A 13387-nucleotide genomic window follows, 5' to 3' on the forward strand; every position below is an offset into this window, starting at 1 on the left:
GGATCTTCCCGAGCCAGGAATCAAACCTAGGTCTCCTGCATTGCAGGCGGATTCCTTACCAACTGAGCTATGAGGGAAGTCCCTCTACAAACTGATAAATGCTTAATATATGAAACGTATTTTCTAGAACATCTATGTGATACTCCACTTTATGAAGTACTTCTGATATTTTAATAAGTAAATTCCTCTGACTCCCTGAAATAAAATTTATCAGACAATAGATTTTATACATGTATGTTAAGTCGCTTCAGTCGTGTCTGAGTCTTTGTAAACCTATGGACTGTAGCCGCCAGGCTCCTCTGTCCATGGGATTCTCCAAGCAGGAATACTGGAGTTGGTTGTTCTGCCTTCCTCCAGAGGATGTGCCTTATCCAGGGATCAAACCTGTGTCTCTTATGTCTCCTGCATTGGCAGGCAGGTTTTTACCACTAGCACTACCTGGGAAGCTGGATTTTATAGTGTAACAAGGTTATAAAGTCATCATGTTATATTAGGTACTCAGATTTTATTCATCTTATGGCCAGATATGAACCATTTAAATTCTTACTCGTGTTCATATACTTGTGTTATTATTATTTTTTTTTTCTGTGTAGTGACTACTTGTCACATTTCCCTTACTGTAGGAAGAAAAAAGACATCTGTGCAACCCAGGTCTCTTCAGAGAAATGTCTATTCAGGTCTTCTGTCCATTTTTTGATTGACTTTTTTTTTTTACTTTATTGTATTGGTTTTGCTATACATCAACATGAATTTTTGTTGTTGTTGCTGTTGTTTGGTTTTGATATTGAGATGTGTGACTGTTAAATAAATTTTGGAGATTGTGGAAGTAGCCTAAAATCCACTAACAGATAAATGGATAAAGACGTAGTACATATATACAATGGACTGGTGCTTAGACATTAAACGTGAAATACTGCCACAGTAGCAAGGATGGACCTAGAGATTATTATACTAAGTGAAGTTAGTCAGATGGAGAAAGACAAATATCTTATGATATTGTTTATATTCAGAATCTAAAAAAAGGAAGATGCAAACAAGCTTATCTACAAAACAGAAATAGATTCACAGACTTAGAAAAAAAACTTATGGTTACTAGGGGAGGAAGGCTAGGGGGAGAGATAGATTGAGAGGTTGGGATTGGCATATACATGCTACTATATTTAAAATAGTTAACCAACAAGGACTTACTGTATAGCACAGGGAACTCTGCTCAATACTCTATAATTACCTAACTAGGAAAGAATTTTAAGAACAGATACATGTATATGTGTACATATAATTGAATCACTTTGCCATATACCTGAAACTAACACAACATTGTTAATCAACTGTACTCCAATATAAAATAAAAATTAAACAACAACAACAACAACAACTTCAAGTCAGGAGCACACATAAAGCCTAGCTCCTTATTTCCACCCAGTAGAAAGGGGGACATATGCCTGAGTGATCTAGTCTCTGCTTCCCTTTAAAGTATGTCCTTATGAAAGTGTTCTCATGCAGCACTCAAGAACTGCTCACTCTCTGGACACTGACATACTAAGAGGTGAGGTTTCTGAATGCTTTCTTAGGGAAATTACCATGACCAAGCTTTAGATAGCTAGTCTGATGTCATTCAGTAAATGGAAAGAATGGTTTAGGGAAAAAGAGCCTGAGATTTTTGGAGGCCAAACAACACAAATTAAGTTAACTCAGTAATTTTATCACTAAACAGTTACCCTACATGACAAAAATGCAGATACATACGCATTGGATTGGGTACAGGACTTAATTAGATTATTATGGATGTGGCAGAACTTGGTAAAGCTCTTTATAAATGTTAGTTTACTTATTTATTAAAAAGACTTGCAATGCCCAGAGACCATCTGGAGGCTAAGCTCACATACGGTAAACAGATCAATGCTCAAATGGGGCACAGTAGGAACCTTTCCTGCTGCTATTTGTCCCCACAGAGCATCTGGAAGCAGCCGAGCATTGTGAGCCAGCTCCTAGCATGAGGCCCATCAGAACTCCTCTACGTCTGACCCTTTCCCTGCAGGGAGATATTCCCTACTGTAGCTTCTCTGGGCAGGAGGGAGTGAGAGCAGGAGGCAGGGGGCGCTAAGCTCAGGATGAGCCAACAGCTACTGAGCCTGGAGGTGGATTAAGTATTTGACCTCCCACCTTCTTATACTGCATGGAAGGAGACAAGTTAGCTTATTTGGAGGAAGGGGAAAAAGGACTTAAAGTCAGAAATGTCAGAATTCCTGGAGCTCCTGCTGTTCACATCTCTGAGTAGCTTAATATGATGAGAAGAGATCTGGACTTGGGGTAGGAGGCTTGCTTTCCAGGCGGACACTCCATTAACTCACCTTGGGGTCTTCTAGAGTTCATTTGTCTTTTCTGTTTCCCCACCTGTAAAAATGTGATATTAAATGCATCCTATTTTCCTATGGAGTGTTGTGAAATGTATTTGAAAAGTTTTTACAGTGTTATATATAAAGAGCTAGGTATACACACATATCCCCCATATTGTTTATATTCTGAGAACAATCCAACTCTATGAGACACTAGATTGCACATTCTTGTGACCCAGATAAACAGGATTGTAGAAGACAGAATTCCTAAAGTTGTGCCTTGCGAGTGATATGTAGGAGTTGAAAGAGTACGTGCTTTAGAAGTAGCAGGATTTGGGTGTAAATCTCTGCTCAATTTCTCCCAAGTAATCTTGAATGATTTCCTTAAACTGCCTGGGATTAAGTTGTTTCATATGTCAAATGGTCATAAGGATGCCAGAACTGACATCACAGAATTGCTGTAAGGTGGAGAATGTGCAATAAGACTTCTATACAGTATCTGGATAACAGTAGATCCTCATTAATTTTTAACTCCAATCCACACACTCTGTGCAATATCTCAATGGAATTTATAAGTGGTGTGAATGCAAAACTCTTCATCAGTCATCTGGCTTCTGCTGTTCTTTGGGTTTCTGAATACCATAAGTACAGAAAAGTGATTTTTGCATGGACATTTTAAGGAACAATTGAGAAAATAAATAGCATATCAAAGAATACATTCCTGTGTTCAAGTAAGAGAGGAGGAATTTCCTTATGAGGATTCACTTCTCCCTAGATTTGGAAAAAATGAAAATAAAATGAATGCAGCAACAAGAATATCTTCAATGGGAAATTAAAAGGTAGATTAGTCATGGAGATACAGTTTTTCTTCTGGGTAATATTACACTCGGCACATCATCCATTTCAGTTGCCTTCTTCACATAGTGCTGCAGTTCAGCATAAGACCCTTTCTAGCACTGACATTATCTAGTTCTGCATTTTTACCTTGGATTAGTTCCCCCTTAAAAGAGGAGGCTTGGACTGATCACTGGGAACAGGCAGGAGCAAAGTTAAACAACACTGTCATACGTGACTGCATTTCCAGTCTCACCCTGTCTCTCTGACACACAGCCTTGTAAGGGGGCCACCTCCTCAGGACTCTGCTAAATGAACATCTGTGGCAGCACATTACACTGCAGGCTGACTGATGGCCCTCCCACAGATCTGTATCTCTTTTGGAGAGGGGACTGTTTTATGGATTTCTCTTGGTTGAAGTTAATACTGCAGAGGCTTATTATGATCCCAGTGCTGGTCAAGAGCATAAAAAGACATACTGCATCGTGAAGAGCAGCAGGTATATTTAAGTTAGGACATAATTAAGTGTGAAGGTGTAGATTCTAATATAGGTGTAGCTAACAGAGACTTTTATCTGGTAAGATGTTTTCACCTGCTGTGGTAGCTCTTGTGGAAATAGAATGTGGGTCACTTTTCACCTGGACAAAAACAATAGGGTGTGGGAGACCATCCACTGCTCATGGAAAAATTGAAAGGGTTTAACAGTTTTCTAGAGAGCAGGATGGTTTGAGTTGCCAGACATCAGCCTGGGTGCTTTCTTTCTGTTCCTTCCTTTTACTGGGTTCAGTGGTTCTTTCACTTCAGGATACACGTGTATTACTGTACAGGGCTGTGTATTTCCAGCTGCATATATTACACATTATGAGTGACTCAAGAGATATTCCAGAATAATTTTGACAACATGTATTTTCCATATTACATGTTGAATATAGAACCTGACACTAGTAAAAGAAGCAATTCCATTTTGTTATTTTTCCCCTCTAAAGATTGACAATTCTTAGAATTATTGATAATAATGTGTTAGCTAAACTTGGCTACAGGCTCTCATACACTTTGGCTGAGAGTCTCAGCAAAACATTTTCTTTGAGCAATTCGTCAACATCTCTCAACTTCTAAAATGTTCAGAGTTTTTACTTTGCAATTCTACTTCTAGAAATTGTCCTTAAATACCTATATGCATGTGTGCCTACAGACGTATAGGAAGATGTTTTTTGTAGGATTGATTGCTTTAGCAAAACAAAGTCATTAATGAATATACTTCCTTAGATTTTGCCGTAATGTTTTTTTAATAAAAGTTTAGGCTCTTACATTGAACTACAAGGCCCTGAAAGATCAGGCTTTTGGCTACATGTCCAGCCTTTTCTTACCTTCTCTAGCTCTGGTCATCTACACAACAGTAAGTGATATTTTGCTAGCAATTCAACAAAAGTGGAGTGCATAATTATAATTCATCTAGACAAATATCAAATTTGAAAACGCTATCTAAAAAATGAAAAGATCTCCAAGATGACATCATCTTTAGTGGTGTGTGAGTGTGTGTGTGCTCACACACACATGTGTGTGCATGTGTGTGTGCATGCGTGCACAAGGCTTTTCTCATTTAGAATTCTGCAGCAAAGCTACAAACCTGCTCCTTTATCTGCACTCAGTAGAAACCTGAAAAAACCATTGAGACTACCAGTCCCAGACCTATTACCTCTCTCTCCCCTTCTTCACAGAGATTTTTAATGCATGACTAGGTTACTTCTCTTTTTGGTCCTGGAGAATGTTTTCATAAGTCTGTCCTAAGTTTATTATTTTTTATTATAGCAAGTATTTATCAAAAGTGAATTTGTACAATGTCTTGTGCACATTTTCCATGCTTTTAGTTTATTCACCTCAATAAACCCATGAAGTAAGTAGTCAATATCCTCATTTATAGTGAGGATCAGCAAGATTAATAACTTAGTCTGGTTATACAACTAGTAAGTGATAAATTTGGCTTCCCAGGTGGTCAGTGGTAAAGAATCCACCTGCCAGTGAAGGAGATGCGGGTTCAATCCCTGGGTTGAGAAGATCCCTTGGTAAAAGAAATGACAACTCATTCCAGTATTCTTGACTGGGAAATTCTTGCCTTGGTGGGCTATAGTCCATGGGGTCGCAAAAGAGTCAGACATAGCTTAGTGACTAAACGATAATAAAGGTGATAAAGTTAGCATTTTAAACCCAATACCACCTGATTCCAGCGTCCATGCTTACAAGCACTAGAGTGGCTGACAATAGTAGATAGACTGGAACATTGTTAAACTTGGAGCCAACTGACCATACCTTCTCTTCTGCCCCAAATCTCATTCTAGGCACCTGTGAGAGAAAGGGACAGTTGGGTATATTGTTTTTAAAGATGCAAAGAGCTACAGTTTTGCCCTTCTCTGTCTAAGAGAACCAGAGACTCCTTGAACATCATAAGATGTAACTGAAACTCATTTATATCTCACCACTCTCCTTAGAGCAGAGATGACTTGACCTCCTAATGGTTCCAGTCCAGTCTCTTCAGAATCACAAGGACAGAAAAGCAGCACCATGCAGCTCACCTTCTATGTCTACATCAATTGCCAGGCACCTGAGCTCATAGGGAGGATGCCTAGGTCAGCTTTACTATTGCCCTTTGTTCCAGAACTGTGTTCTTATAAATAATAGCTGCAGAGACAGATCTGTCTGTGATTTATGGACTAGCGTCAGAAGGAGCACCTCTTAAACTTGCATATGTTGCTTATTTTCTTACTTTAAGGACCCTAATTGCATTTCTCACCTTTTGGTTTTAGAGTTTGGTGATTATTCATAGGGCAACATGGATCAGCTTTGTCTTTCTGGCTGTGATTTTGTAAACAATTGTGCTAAAATATGGAGACAAGACTGTGAGAAGGGGTCAGGAGCTTCAGAAGTAAAATGGAAATACCTGATCTGAGCCTCCTGATACCTTGACTTGGTCAGATCATCAAGGAATCATGCATCCTCTGAAACTCCTCTTCTGCAGTGGTAATGAATCTTGTTACCCCCATTCTCTGCTTTGCTAGGGACATTCTTAGTTTATGCCCATGTTCACTATTTTTGGTTTGCAAGATTTATTTCATGGGTACCCTAACAATGAGGAGAATGCTAATATTTACTCCAAAGAATTTTGGCAAAGCTTAAATAGACTTCTCTGGGAAGGGGTGGGACCTTGAATTTGTGGCTCTGTGCAGCAGAGGACATGCACTTGTCTTTGGGATATAAAGGACCTGAAAGGGCAGGGCATGGGGATGGGAGTTATATTAAGGATATAGTGTGCTTGGAAATCTCACGGGTATGGAATTAGAAGGTGGAAAACCATAAGGAGATAAAAATAGCAACTCCTTCTGTTTGTCTCTGATCTCTCCTAAAGTGTCTTCATTTCTATCTCAGTTTACCAGTCTCTGCTTCTCTAGTGGTATCAGTAGTAAAGAACCCAGTGGTCAATGCAAGACACTTAAGAAACATGGGTCCAATCCCTGGGTTAGAAAGATCCCCTGGAGTAGGAAATGGAAACCCACTACAGTATTTTTGCCTGGAGAATCCCATGGACAGAGGAGCCTAATGGGCTACAATCCATGGGATCACAAAGAGTCAGACATGCCTGAAGCAACCTAGCACACACACACACACCTCTCTGAATCTCTAATGCCCTTTAGACATTTTTTTTTTTGTTTGCTTCTGTTCTTGTGCTCCTTTCTCTACTCTGTCAACCTTATTCTCTCTGCTTTTTTCTCCTCTCAAAATTTGATTTCTATAGAATATTGAACTTCTTACATGAGATGCCTATACCAATTGGCAAAAATCTCATATCTCTTGTAGTTCTGTTCCCATAAGGCCGGGGATGTCTTTTCTAGAGTTGAGGACAAGTTAAGATTAAGAGACATTACTCTGCCAACAAAGGTCTGTATAGTCAAGGCTATGGTTTTCCCACTGGTCACATACAGTTGTGAATGCTGAACTGTAAAGAAGGCAGAAAGCCAAAGAACTGATGCCTTTGAACTGTGGTGCTGGAGAAGACTCCTGAAAGTCCATTGGACAGCAAGGAGCTCAAACCAGTCAATCTTAAGGGAGATCAACCCTGAATATTCACTGAAAGGATTGATGCTGAAACTGAAGCTCCAGTATTTTGGTCACCTGATGTAAACAGACGACTCACTGGAAAAGCCTTTGATGCTGGAAAATATTGAGGGCAGAAGAAGGGGGCATCAGAGGATGAGATGGCAAGATGGCACTATAGATGAACATGAACTTGGGCAAACTCTGGGAGATGGTAAGGAACAGGGAGTCCTGGTGTGCTGCAGTCCATGGGGTCTCAGAGTTTGGACATGACTGGATGACTGAACAGCAACAAAGGGACAACATATACATTTATAATAATATGTTTTCCAAGACAATCCCTCTGAATATCTTCATGAGCTTGCAGGTAAGATAGGTCTACAGCCAAAATTTAAGGATCCAAAGCTTCATCAAAATGTAACCTATCACAACCAACATGTGTAAATTCAGTTGTTTCAAACAATACTACAATGACTAAGTCTGTATCATGGATAATATTCACTATTACCTTGAGAAGGAGTCTCAAGACCTGACAATGCTTTCTATATAAAAAGGCACTATTACACCTCAACAGATAAATGCCCCTTTGATTTTTTTTGTCAGTGTTTTACTTCATTTTGTTCAAATATTTGGTATGGTTTTCTTTGTGTCAGTTATCTTCTAAATGGCATCATGGGGCAGATGGTTCTTTGTGTTTAAGAGTGACTGTCTCCTGACTGGTCCTTTCTGTGTGAGGGAAAGTCAGTGTCTCTTTTGGTGAACTGGTCAGTGGGCCCATGGTAATGGTGGAGTGTGGGTTTTGAACATCTACTTCTTGCTCTTGCCTCAAATTTTCCAAACAGTTTGGCCAGCTGGCAGTTCTGAGGCCTGGCATTCCAAACTGTTCAGTAATCTGACATCTGTTTCATGTTCTCACATTACTGAGAAATGAAGAGCCCAATTGTCATCTGATCCTACCCTCACCTGGTTCATGAAAGCCATTTAGGAACTCATCTGGTCTTCTCTTCTTTGAACATCACCAAAATCCAGTGGATGTTTTGCCCAACATAGAAGGCCAGGAGAGGAACTGAGTTCCATTCAGTATAGTCACTCAGTCACGTCTGACTGTTTGAGAGCCCATAGACTGTAGCATGCCAGGCCTCCCTGTCCATCACCAACTCCCAGAGTTTACTCAAACTCATGTCCATTGAGTCGGTGTTGCCATCCAACTCTCTCATCCTCTGTTGTCCCCTTCTCCTCCCACCTTTAATCTTTCCCAGCATCAGGTTTTTTTTTTCCAGCGAGTCAGTTCTTCACTTCAGGTGGCCAAAATATTGGAGTTTCAGCTTCAGCTTCAGTTCAGTTCAGTCGCTCAGTCATGTTCCACTCTTTGTGACACCATGGACTGCAGCACGTCAGGCCTCCCTGTCCATCAACAATTCATCAGCATCAGTCCTTCTCAATATCAGGACTGAGTTCCTTTAGGATTGACGGGTTGAATCTCCTTAGTGTCCAAGGCATTCTCAAGAGTCTTCTCCAACACCACAGTTCAAAACCATCAATTCTTCAGTGCTCAGCTTTCTTTACGGTCTAACTCTCACATCCATACATGACTAAAGGAAAAACCATAGTTTTGACAATGCAGACCTTCATTAATAAAGTAATGTCTCTGCTTTTTAATATTCTATCTAGGTTGGTCATAACTTTCCTTTCAAAGAGTTCAGTTCAGTTCAGTTGCTCAGTCGTGTTCGACTCTTTGTGACCCCATGAATCACAGCACGCCAGGCCTCCCTGTCCATCACCATCTCCCGGAGTTCACTCAGACTCACGTCCATCGAGTCAGTGATGCCATCCAGCCATCTCACCCTGGGTCATCCTCTTCTCCTCCTGCCCCCAATCCCTCCCAGCATCAGAGTCTTTTCCAGTGAGTCAACTCTTCGCATGAGGTAGCCAAAGTACTGGAGCTTCAGCTTTAGTATCATTCCTTCCAAAGAAATCCCAGGGTTGATCTCCTTCAGAATGGACTGGTTGGATCTCCTTGAAGTCCAAGGGACTCTCAAGAGTCTTCTCCAACACCACAGTTCAAAACCATCAATTCTTCAGTGCTTAGCCTTCTTCAGAGTCCAACTCTCACATCCATACATAACCACAGGAAAAACCATAGCCTTGACTAGACAGACCTTAGTCGGCAAAGTAATGTCTCTGCTTTTAAATATACTATCTAGGTTGGTCATAACTTTTCTTCCAAGGAGTAAGCGTCTTTTAATTTCATGGCTGCAGTCACCATCTACAGTGATTTTGGAGCCCCCCAAAATAAAGTCTGACACTGTTTCCACTGTTTCCTCGTCTATTTCCCATGAAGTGATGGGACCGGATGCCATGATCTTCGTTTTCTGAATGTTGAGCTTTAAGCCAACATTTTCACTGTCCTCTTTCACTTTCATCAAGAGGCTTTTTGGCTCCTCTTCACTTTCTGCCATAAGGGTGGTATCATCTGCATATCTGAGGTTATTGATATTACTCCCGGCAATCTTGATTCCATCTTGTGTTTCTTCCAGTCCAGTGTTTCTCATGACGTACTCTGCATATAAGTTAAATAAGCAGGGTGACAATATGCAGTCTTGATGCACTCCTTTTCCTATTTGGAACCGGTTTGTTGTTCCATGTCCAGTTCTAACTGTTGCTTCCTGACCTGCATACAGATTTCTCAAAAGGCAGGTCAGGTGGTCTGGTATTCCCATCTCTCTCAGAATTTTCCAAAGTTTATTGTGATCCACACAGTCAAAGACTTTGGCATAGTCAGTAAAGCAGAAAGAGATGTTTTTTCTGGAACTCTCTTGCTTTTTCCATGATCCAGAGGATGTTGGCAATTTGATCTCTGGTTCCTCTGCCTTTTCTAAAACCAGCTTGAACATCAGGGAGTTCACGGTTCACGTATTGCTGAAGTCTGCCTTGGAGAATTTTGAGCATTACTTTACTAGCATGTGAGATGAGTGCAATTGTGCAATAGTTTGAGCATTTCATGGCTGCAATCACCATCTGCAATGATTTTGGAGCCCCCCAAATAAAGTCTGCCACTGTTTCCACTGTTTTGCCATCTATTTGCCATGAAGTGATGGGATCAGATGCCATGATCTTCGTTTTCTGAATGTTGAGTTTTAAGCCAACTTTTTCACTCTCCTCTTTCACTTTCATCAAGAGGCTTTTTAGTTCCTCTTCACTTTCTGCCATAAGGGTGGTGTCATCTGCATATCTGAGGTTACTGATATTTCTCCCAGCAATCTTAATTACAGCTTGTGCTTCATCCAGTCCAGCATTTCTCACCTGCATATAAGTTAAATAAGCAGGGTGACAAAATAAAGCCTTGAAGTTTTGCTTTCCTGATCTAGAACTGGTCTGTTGTTTCATGTCTGGTTCTAGCTTTTGCTTCTTGACCTGCATACAGATTTCTCAGGAGCCCAATCAGGTGGTCTGGTGTTCCCATCTTTTTTTTTTTTTTAATTTTTATTTTTACTTTATTTTACTTTACAATACTGTATATTTTTCACTGTTTTTTGTGATCTCCTCAGTCAAAGGCTTTGGTGAGATCAAAGGAGAGGGATTAGCTCTTAGGTTAAGGCTTGATCATTACATAAAGGTAAATAACAGCATTGAAGGCTCAGCTGTATAGAAATAATGTCTGATTTGGGGTCTGGCACAGGGAGTGAAAAGAAAATAGGTTTAGTGCTTCCATGGCAGAATCTAAACCAAATACATCTCTTTCAATTATTAAATGTATGGACTTGTGTGTGTGTGCATGCTAAGTTCCTGTAGTTGTGTCCGATTCTTTGTGACCCTATGGACTATAGCCTGCCAGGCTCCTCTGTCCATGGGGTTCTCCAAGCAAGAATACTACAGTAGGTTGCTGTACCCTCCTCCAGGGGCTCTTCTCACCCCCCCGCCTCGCCTCCAGCCACCAAGGATCAAATTCATATCTCTTAAGTCTCCTGCATTGGCAGGCAGATTCTTTACCATAAGCACCACCTGGGAAGCCCAAGTGCAGACTTGAGCTTATTAATTAAACCTTAGTTAATAAAGTCTTAGTTTATTCATTTGTAAATAGAGATGAAGTGTTTTTGAGATTGATTATCTATGCCTTTGTGGAAGCACAACTGAACCTCAGCCACAGCTGGAAAGCACCGGTTTGGCTTTTAGCACTTAGCTTGTTTCTTTAAAGAACTTCCATACTGGGACTTCACTGGCATTCTGGTGGTTAAGACTTCACCTTCCAATGCAGAGGGTGTGGGTTCAACCCATGATCATGGAGCTAAGATTCCACATGACTTGGGGCCGAAAACAAAACAAAACAAAATATAAAACAGAAGCAACGATGTAACAAATTCCATAGATACTTTTCGAATCCCCACATCAAAAAATTCTTAAAAAAGAAAAGAACCTCTGTACTACTTCTGATATTCACTCAATCATTAGAAGGATTTGCATTTCTACCACAAGACCTTAACTTTACTATTGTCTTCTAGAAAATCTCATTCACAGGCAAAAACAGGTAGTCTAGGGGAATGAGAAAGATAATTACCCATCATAAGAATATTCAAGTACCTTAATTAAGGCAGCTTTTTATTATCACTCACTACTCAGGGAAGACTTTTAGTATGTAAAACTAATGTCCATAGTGTTAGAGTTTATAAAATCTTTGTTAATGTTTTTCTATGTAAACATGTTTCTGTGTATTTTTCAAAATTAAAGAAATGCACATTTGAAAAAAAAAATAATAATTTCAAAAGAAATAGTTGTTGTTCCAACTTCGTGTTGTAATGCATACCTTAAAATCCATCATGTCTATTGAATCTTTAAAGGGACTGTGTTACTAATTCCACTTTATCCAGATAAGACACCCAAAAATGCCAGTTCAGAAAATTTGTGATTCACCAGCATTCAACTGTTTCTAAACTCCATGTTTCTTCCATTTTGCTATTTTGTGTCCCACTAATAATATTAGTTTTTAAAATTATGTAATAGTAATAAAAAATATAATAATGATATGCCTTAAAGGGTGTTATGCTGACTTTTTTGTCCTGATTTATGCAAAAGACACCTTCCCTTTACCCCTAAAAATAAAGTCCATGTCTTTGATTTCATGACCTAGATTTGTGCTTAAATTTTACTCAGATAACTCCCTTTACCACATGGAATATTTTTCAGTACTGTATTATTGACATTAAATAAAGTTACAGAAGGAAGTGTTCAACCATAGCAATTCTAATGGAATATAAGCATAATACAATAGCCACATTTTATCCTTAATATTAGAGGAGTTAATTGAACCTGGACAGCCATCAGCTAAAAATTGTGTTTTATGTAAACAGTGAATATAATTTCCTTCATATATAATCCTTTGCAGTAGTGATGCAAATAAGGAGTAAGAAGATAGACTCTAGAGTGAAACTTCAAAGATGATTTCATTCTAATTATCTGTTTTTTTCCTCATAGATGGAGAAGAAAAACTATCACATTTTAAAATGAAAATATGTGTATATATTCATTTCCTTTCCAATTGAAAGAGGCAAACAGAATTTTTAACAAGACAAATCTGGCACTGTAATCAGGCCCAGACAAAAATCTACAGAAATGGGCCTCTCTATTCTTACTAGAATCTTACAGTGAATTCTTACTAGACTTCTTACAGTGAATCTCCGCAACATACAACGTGTCTCTATGAGCTATAGGAATGAATTCAGAAGAACTTTACTTTTGCCCTTTAATTTTACTTTTCTAGCAGGTTATACTACTCATCTTTTTCAATAGTAATATTGAGGTATAATCTTCATAACCACAGAACATGTCCATTTCAAGTGTAAAGTTCTATGAATTTTAGTAAATTTAAACAGCTGTGTAACCATTATAAAATGCTGTTTTAGTTTCTATCACTCCAGAAAGTTCTAATCCTCTTTCTGTTTTCTAATTAATTTTTATTGGAGTATAGTTTCTTTACAATGTTGTGTTAGTTTCTAATTTACAGCAAAGAGGATCAGCTATATGCATACATATATCCCCCTTTTTTTTGATTTCTTTTCCATTTAGGTCAACACAGAGTCCTGAGTAGGGTTCCCTGTCTCTATTATATACATAGTATTAATAGTATGTATATGTCA

The sequence above is a fragment of the Capra hircus genome, chromosome 26 (genome assembly GCF_001704415.2).
Source record: "Capra hircus breed San Clemente chromosome 26, ASM170441v1, whole genome shotgun sequence".
Classification (NCBI taxonomy): domain Eukaryota; kingdom Metazoa; phylum Chordata; class Mammalia; order Artiodactyla; family Bovidae; genus Capra; species Capra hircus.